This window comes from Hipposideros armiger, unplaced genomic scaffold (genome assembly GCF_001890085.2).
Source record: "Hipposideros armiger isolate ML-2016 unplaced genomic scaffold, ASM189008v1 scaffold_524, whole genome shotgun sequence".
In the NCBI taxonomy this organism is placed as follows: Eukaryota; Metazoa; Chordata; class Mammalia; order Chiroptera; family Hipposideridae; genus Hipposideros; species Hipposideros armiger.
The window spans coordinates 1,247,604-1,256,802 of NW_017731874.1; positions in this window are offsets into that span (position 1 = coordinate 1,247,604).

Here is a 9,199-nt window from a genome sequence, read left to right on the forward strand (position 1 = left end):
CCACTTCATGGACAGTGTAGATGCCTAACTGCTGTAGTGTACTGCTGAAGTCAACTATAATTTTATATTTATATATATATATATATATATATATATAGATATAGATATAGTCACAGGATGTGGAGTACAGAATAAGGAATAGAGTCAATGGAATTGGAACAGCTATATATGATGTTAGAGGGGTAATAGATTGGGGGAGGGGGTTATCACTTTGTGAGAGGTGTAAATGTCTAACTATTACATTGTTGTGTACAACTGCAACTAATAAAACAAACAAACAAACAAAAAGCTGCAGAATAAGAGATCTAACTGGAAGAGAAAATGAGTTATATTTGATTTTGCCTATAGTCGTATTCGGTTACTGACTTCATAGGGGATGCCTGTAAGAGTACTTCAAACTAGCATACATCAGATTCACAGCCTTCTTCCAGAAGAATAAGTGTCAAACATAGTGAAGTATGTTTCAAGAGTATGAATTGGAATCTTCGTAGTATGCCCAAAAACTAGCAAAAGAAACTTGAACATGACTCTTAGGTAATTTGCATATTGGTATCTATGCCACCTTTGTAATTAGAGAAGAAAAATGAAATATGTGCAAAGGCCTTAATACTAAAGTGACTAATGAAGGAGAGACCCCATATGTGCAGCTTTTTCGTTCTCTTAGATTGTAACATCCTGCAGTTTCCTTCCGACCTTCCTCCCACTGCCATGGGCTTTTTCTGGACCCTAGAAACGCTTTCCTCTGAGGCATTTTCCAGTGTTCTGCCAGCCCAGTTCCCAGGTGTCTTTTCCATCATGCAATCACTCTGTTAGAATGGGCCACTCCACACACATAGGCCTTAAAGTAGATGGAATATGGCACAAGAAAGGTGCTAGAGATTAAGTGAAATCTTTGGGAGGTGTATGTCAGTTGCCCGTCTGTTGCCTGAGTATATACTTTTATTTATGGGCATAAATAAAAAACACTCTCCGCTGTCAACACCTCCAATGCCAATCATTAATGGTGAGATCTTGGACAATTTCCTAACCTTTCCATGTCTCAGTTTCCCTATCGCTAAAAGAGGATGATAATCATAACGTTATGAGGATTCAGTGAGTTTAACTTAAGCAGGTAGGACAGTATAGACCCTAGAACTGCCATATGTTTCCTGTTGTTACTACCATAGAGAAGAAAATGTGGTGATATCTGTTTCTCATTTTATTGGCTATTGATTGCTTTGAAAAGTCATATAGTAATTTAGTTTTTTAAATCTAATTAATAAGCAGCTTTACTCTCCACTATGAGCAAGACTCACTGCTCTGCTCATCATAACAGACCAAGAAGATTTTAGATTCCATGGGTCCCAGGTTCAATTTCTTTCTTCCTATTTTTTTTTTTTAAGATTTTACTGGGGAATTGGGGGAGGGAACAGCGTTGGAGAATGGGGGAAGATGAACAGACAAGTTGCCGTCCTTTCGTTCCTCAGTCCAGCCGTGGAGGACATCGCTTCACTGGCCCATGTTGGCATTGTGATCATTGCTCTCTTCAAGGCTGAGGCAGATCAGTTGACTGCCATTGGACTGCCACTCACGGCAGTCTATGGCAGCCCCACTGTAGCAGGGGCTGAAGCCCACACCGTCACCGGTGACCCACAGCAGCCCAGCTCCAGGTCGAGCTATCATTCACCATCCCAGCTGCAGAGGACAGTGTCACTGGCCCATGTGGTATCCGAACCAGCGGCCCTGCTGCTCAGAGCCGGCATCCCAAGCCAACTCAACCAATGAGCCACTCGGCCGGCCCCCTGGTTCAATTTCTGCCTCCACAAATACAGAGCCTCCGAATCCTTTTTCTGGAGTGTGTGTGTGTGTGTGTGTGTGTGTGTGCGCTCACACATGCTGAAAAAGTGGCAGAGATGGATCCAGCTGGTTTGGACTGCCCATTCTTCTGTCATTACTCTACATAATGAAACCGTGTGATTTCTTTCATCATGTGCAGCTGCTACCACCTGGTCTGCCTTTAATGGACACTATGCCCAGAAATGATGAAAGCCTTTGGCTCTTACAAATGAGAATATCCCTCCAAATGAGCTGAAAACTCGCTGTGGACGTAGGGCATGAACGGTCATGAATTCTATTTTTTTTTATTTCTGTTAAACCCTGGTATTTCTCATTGCATTACTGTTCGCTTAATTCTATATTTAGATCCTTGAACAAAAATTTTACAAGAGACTTTTTAGCAATCTCACCATGATCCTGAACCTCCTTTATTTTTTATTTGGATAGTAGTGATACCTGCATTTATATATGTGATATATACAGATGGTGCCAAAAAAAGTATACACATTTTAAGAAAGGAAAAAACTGTATTAAAATTGTAATACTCAATATATACCAATAACAAAAGGTGAATACAAGTCATGTGGATACATTTTTTGGCACCCCATGTATATGTGACCAAATAATTATGGTTCAACATACCCACTCTGAAATAAAATAGCCTTAAGATACAATGAATTGTAGTAAAGCAATGTATAATTTTTTTTAAAAGATTTTTATTGGGGAATTGGGGGGATGGGAACAATGCTGGGGAATTGGGGGAAGGGGAACAGACAAGTTGCTGTCGTTTTGTTCTTCAGTCTAGTTGTGGAGGACGTTGCTTCACTGGCCCAAGTTGGCACCATCATTGCGCTCTTCTCTGGCGAGGCAGATCAGTCGCCGGCTTCTGGACGGCCGCTCACGGCGGCTGCTGGCCGCTCACGCTGGCTGCTGGCCACACACGGTAGCCCATGGCAACCCACTGCAGCAGGGGCTGCAGCCCACACCGTCGCTGGTGACTCATGGCAGCCCAGCTCCAGGTTGAGCTGTTGTTCAGCATCTTAGCTGTGAAGGGCAGTGTCACTGGCCCTCATATGTGGGATCCGAACCGGGGCCCTCTGGCATCCCAAGCGAGTTCTTAACCATCGCGCCACTCGGCCGGCCCCCAATGTATAATTTTTTAAAAATGATTTTAATAGCTTCCCATATACCAGACTTCTAGTATTTCTGGCCATCAACTATATCATCATTGGGATAAGGAAAGAGTGGGAAATATTGATGAAAGATGTTGTTAGCTGGTAGTTTGGTTTTTTTAAACTTATTTGCAAGTAAGATGTGGAACTATAACCCCATTCCTTCTTCCTTCTCCTCATCCTGATATGGGCAGTGGGGTTTTCCCAGGCCCAAGAGGAAGAATTCTGTTTCCTTTTTCTCTGACAGGAATCCTTTTTCACAGCTGATGAACAGAAAAACAAATCATAAGCTTAGCTACTCTGAGGTGTTCCTGACTGGAGGTCTGAGATGGCCCAAAGTTGTCTTGCAGAGACAACAAGGCAAATTTAGAGAGCAGGAAAAGCCTTCTATGTCATCCACCAATCTCCTTCTCACAGATGCTGACACCTTCTCACTCATCAAGCAGCTAACATCCTTCATAATACCCTTTGTTGTCTGAGCTCCCCCAGTGGTGCCATACCCAGAGCTACCTTGAATGGTATTATTGCACACCCAAGACTTTTTTCAGGGGCGGTCCGGTGGCTCAGTTGGTTAGAGCAAGTGCTCTGAACAACAAGGTTGCTGGTTTGATTCCCACATGGGCCAGTGAGCTGTGCCCTCCACAACTAGATTGAAGATAATGACTTGAACTGAGCTGCTGCTGAGCTGCTGGTGGGTGACCGGATGGCTAAGTTGGAAACAGCGCATGCTCTTAACAAGGCTGCCAGTTCGATTCCTGCATTGGATGGTGGGCTGCACCCCCACAACTAGATTGAAGACAGCTACTTGACTTGAAGCTGATGGGTCCTAGAAAAACACACTGTTTCCCAATTTAAAAAAAAAAATTTTTTTAAAGGCTTTTTTTCAGTTCCCTACGCTGCCCCTACTCCCTTGTGTGCCTTCAGTTGGGACCCTCTGACCTGTTTGAGTCATCTAATTCAGTAGTACCCAACAAGACTTGATGGTAGAATTTCAGACACTGTAGCATGTTGATGAGGGCAGGCAGGATGCTTGGAAACCCATAATGTCACCTGGGAAGCTTGTATCTTACTCGGTTCACCTGTACGTAGGGACTGATAACTTTGGAGGCACAAAAGTTGAATCATGCATGATCACTCACTCTCCCAAACCTTGCATTTCAGCTTCTTTTTAAGTAGCAAGACGGCTGTTTCTGATCTTTAAGTAAGCCCATGCTGCCCCTTTATTTATGAGGACTCATTGTTATAGAGTCTATAAGTCAGGTTTGCTGAGGATGAAGGTTTTGTGCTTAAGATATTATGAACATATTTTATAACTCCTCTTCTACATGTCTACCACAGAACTACAGAATCCATAGATCTTTTCCAGAACCCATAGCTCTGAAGAAAAATTCACAAACAGAAAAAGAAAGATAAAATGAAAATATGATGTGAACTTTTATAACAAATACTAAAAGTTGTAGTTTTGGTGTATTTATTTCTTTGCTTTAATAAGATTGTTATCATATAATTTTTAAAGGTAAAAATTCATAGAGATCAATAAGTTTGAATAAAAAGATGGAGAGGGCCTTTTTGTTTACAAAAATACAAATAAGGGCACTTTTTAAAACTGCAGTTTAAGTCATATCAATAGTTAAAAAGCCCCTGGAACAGATGAATTTTATCACATGGAATAACATTTTAGGCCATTATTGTCATTTATCATTTCTTATCATGAACATTCTTAGATCATTCCCCAAGGAATTCTAAAATTTTTCTAAGAAACTTTTGCATCATCCTAAAGCAGCTTTTGTTAAGCTCGATTGCTTAGGGAAAAAAACCCCACTCTTTTATATCGTTTTGCATAGCAACACTCAAAACACAGCAAACATGATGATGCATGGAAAATAGAAAGAGTCTAGGAGACATACAGCCATGGAGAGACAGGCCATGTGTTCCCAGAAACCACTTGGGGACCATGTTGCTGCTCTCCCATGACAGCTACAAGGGGCCAGGCCCGTCCATTGTTCTCATTTCCTTAAGCTCTTCCTTAGCGATTCTCACAAACAAAGTTTTATTTTATTCTGAAATCAGGTAAAAAGAAAAAAAATGAATGTTTATAGAAGAGAGAAAAATCCTTTCAAGATGATGTATACTCCCATAAGGACCAGCTGCATATTTTAGAAGTATAGTAAGTATGCACTGTTCTAAAACAGTTACCATAGAAACAAAACTTTTTCCCCATTAGATGGAAGGGCAATTGCAGTAGTCCATTTCCACATAAATATCTAAGCTACACAAATTAAGCATCGGTGGGGAGTCAAATCCAACAGAGTGTGGATTTAATAGGCAGGTGTTAGTGGGGGAGGATAAGAGCTATAATATAAGAGAAAATGTTTGCACATCAAACAATCAAACTATAAGTTTGCTTTAAAAAACTCCATCAAAGTGGGCACTTTGATGTCAATGGCTTTTTATTCTGCTCTAATTTCCCAGGAAGGCATCACCCAGCTCTCAGCTGAAAGCCATGCTAAGCAATATCAAAGGGGAGTCTTCCAGCCTGGTCCATAAGAATTTATCCTGAAAAGGAGACTAGATGGGACATGCCGCTGCATATGTGGATACGTACGGTTGCTGAGGAATGTGATGTGTTGAGTGGGGTAATAATCATGGAGGCTTCCACAAAGAGCTGGATTTGGGCCAGGAAGCAAAGCGATGTTTTGGTAGAAAGGTTACTACCACGTTTCATCTATCTTAAGATGCACATGTTTTCACATTTGAACATCTCTGAAATGAAGCTGCCTTAAAATTGATGGTGTCACATAGTCACTATTAACCAGGTGGCAGCTGTGATGTGACATCATACACACATGAGCAAACTTGGTCATTGTTACTTCAACTGAGTTTTGCACATTGTTGGCTCTACATATGTTGAGTTTAACAGACATTTAAAATGTCTTACAAAAGATTATACTGCTATTAATTCTTGAAATGAAAGTTTTTGTGTACACATGAAAGTATGGAAACAGAGCAGAGTGGCCAAGTTAGATACTAGTTGAAGGAAATGGTGTCATTGGCTGTAAGACCAAAACTTGCAGAAGAGGAGCCAGTAGCTTGGAATAAAATCTCAGAGACAATATCGGAGTCCACTTGTGTCAAATATATCGCTCACACCCCTGACTGCACACAGAGTAGTAAGATATGGACATTGATAATTCTGAGTAGAAAGATCATAAAGATGAATCTGGCTCTGAATATAATGACGTTTAGGATTACCTTAACCTTCATCTTTTTACATAACATAGGAATGCATGAAAAAAAGTTTACATTTCAATCAAAAAGAACTCTTTCTAGAAGTCTAAAATAAAAACTCTTAGTGATAAGTGTTGTGACAGTTTGTTAGTGTTTTTCCTTTCCTAGTGGTACATAAAGTAATGATACCTCTTACTACGATGGCATCTTAGATTTAATGAGATATGAGCATGTGAGAAAGATGAATAAGATAATTATGATCTTAAGAACATGTAATAGAAAAGCAGAAGTTCAATATGGGAGGGCAAAAATCATACTAGGTAAGACCCCCCCCCCAGAAAAATATTAGTTAACAAATATAATAATTTTAGAATGTTTCTCTTAAACGTTTGAATAAACAATCTAGAAATCTGAATTTTGATGTAACTTTTAAAAGAATCTAAAATTTTTAAATCGTTTAAAAATCTATTTTAAGAAAATTATTCTCAATGTGTTTATTAAGAGGATTAAAATAATAACATGTCAATCTCAACAGTCATAATTTTATCCCATTTATATGAAACATACTCGAGTTCTTAAAAAAAATCTCCAAATATCATATGATGAATTAATACCAGATAAGTACTTAAAATGTACTTAAACTTATGGGATAATGCTAGAATCATAAGACTAAATGATGATAGAATAATGCATCATTTTACAAGGAGGCTTATTCTGGTTAAGGTTCTTGGTTTATATTTTTCCTTTTTGTGAATTTCCCATTTGATTTAATTTTTAGGAAACATAAGGGTCAGTTGTCATCAGCTTGTTTGGCTCATGCTGAAAAACTAGAAAATTTGAAAACAGAATCGTGGCACATTCTTTATTTTATTTTTTATGTTATGAATTATACTTAGAAGAAACAGAATCTTTTAGGCTTTATCACTGCATTTTAATTCCCCATGGGATGTATCACAGGATTTTTTATTTTTTTTATTTTTTAAGATTTGGGTGCATCACAAAAAAACCATAGCAGTTTAATGCTCTGGTAAGATGGTGATCAAATTCTAAGGTAATGTTATAATTCAAGGCCTAACTCGCCAATCTCACGGTTTATACCACCCATACCCTATATGGCCCTCATGTTAGTGCTAGTCATCGTCTTGCTATGTGGGTGGCAGCTGCCTGTCATCTCAATAATTCTGAAGAAAAGCCAGGGAATTTGTTTTAAAGTGTTTGTCCAGATGAAACCACATATGGCCTCCAGGGTGCTCTGGGCCTGCAGCCTAAGCCTGCTGGCTGTGGAGAACCATAGAGCTTATCCAGAAGAAAATTGGACTGTCTCCTCAAAGCCAACAAAGATAAAAGAAACCTGCGTTGGTTCAGAACAGCACAGCTCATGTGTGGGAAATGCACAAGATTAAGGTTTGTCCTCTGTGTTGGCCTCAGAAAGGCCAGGGAAGAGAAAGAAAAGTAGACAGCTGCTGGGTGCCTCAGTTTTGTTGTTTTGCTCACTTAAAAGAATGAAATCCACTTTGAACCAGAGAGTTAACTTTGTCTTGATTAACCCTATTGGTGAATAGGGGCCTTGAGCACATAATCTCAAACTGTGGTTATATGTCCAATAGGTGATACACTAGCGACATCATTGGGACAGCATCCTATGAAAGGTAAGACTTAACAGGCATTCTGTGCCTTGGAAAGGTTCAATTCCTCTTAATAGTCATTGACCAGGGTGGCATATAGATGGCAGGATAGGTTCTTACGCAGGCTGGAAAGCTGTTGACCCTTGTTGTTCCATGACAAAACATTTGATAGAATTGTCACCTGTGCTGTCACAGAAGAGAAACCCTTGGTGGGAACTGTTTAGAAAAATTCAGGATACTCTGGTGTGTTGGCTGCCCTTCGTTGCTTTTAGCAAGATACTATGAAAGGAGGAACTTAGGTGAGGGGGGTGCAGTTTGCATGGAGAGATGGAAGTGAATAGAGTTGTGTTAAGGGAGGTTAAGGGAAGGACAGCAATGGAAGAATGAGGAAAGATCACCAGGAGCAAAGATGTGTCATTAGAGACTAAGGCTAAGGTCATCCACACCCTCATGTTCCCAATTACTATGTACAGATGCAAAAGTTGGACAGTGAAGAAGGCTGATAGGGAAAATATTGATTTGTATGAAATATGGTGTTGGAGCAGAGCTCTGTGGATGCCGTGGAACATCAGGAAGATGAACAAGTGGGTCCCAGAGCAAATTAAGCCTGAAACATCACTGGAGGCAGAACTGACAAAACTGAAGCTGTCCTACTTTGGTCACATCATGAGAAGGCAGGGTTTTTTGGAAGAGATAATAATGCTGGGAAAATAGAAGGCAGCAGGGCAAGAGGAAGACCAGATATGAGATGGATTGACTCCACAACAGAAGCCACAGGCATGCGTCTACAGGAGCTGAGCAGGGCAGTTGAGGACAAGACACTGGGCATCCTTTATTCATAAGGTCGCCAGAAATTGGAGCTGACTCAATGGCATGTAACACACAAGGAAGCTTCTCTTAATGTGGCCTGTGATCTGAAGGTAATAAATGTGTAGCCTTTCGGTGTTGGAAAAAGCAATCAAGAGGAAGACACAAAACATAGGAAACAGTAGACCCAACACAGATGCCACCGCTAAGAAGGTGAAAGCAGATCTCAGATAGTTGCAATGAATCCAGACTAGAAAATTTAACACGGTGTGGCCAAGGACAGGGCAACATCCTGTAACCATGGCCTCTCTTCCATCCAGAATGAACACACAGGCATAGTGAAAGTCAATCAAACTGTTGCAATATTGATGGTGTGTGGCTGATAAAGAATGATGAGAAAGTAAAAAAGCTATTCCTTACATGAATGTTTACACTGATCTATGATGCCTCTCTTGGCAAGTGTCTTCTGATCCCCATAGACTGTGACTGAAGAAAACCACGTATCTGTCAAATTCGAGTAATTCTCCAGTAGACACATATATATATATATAT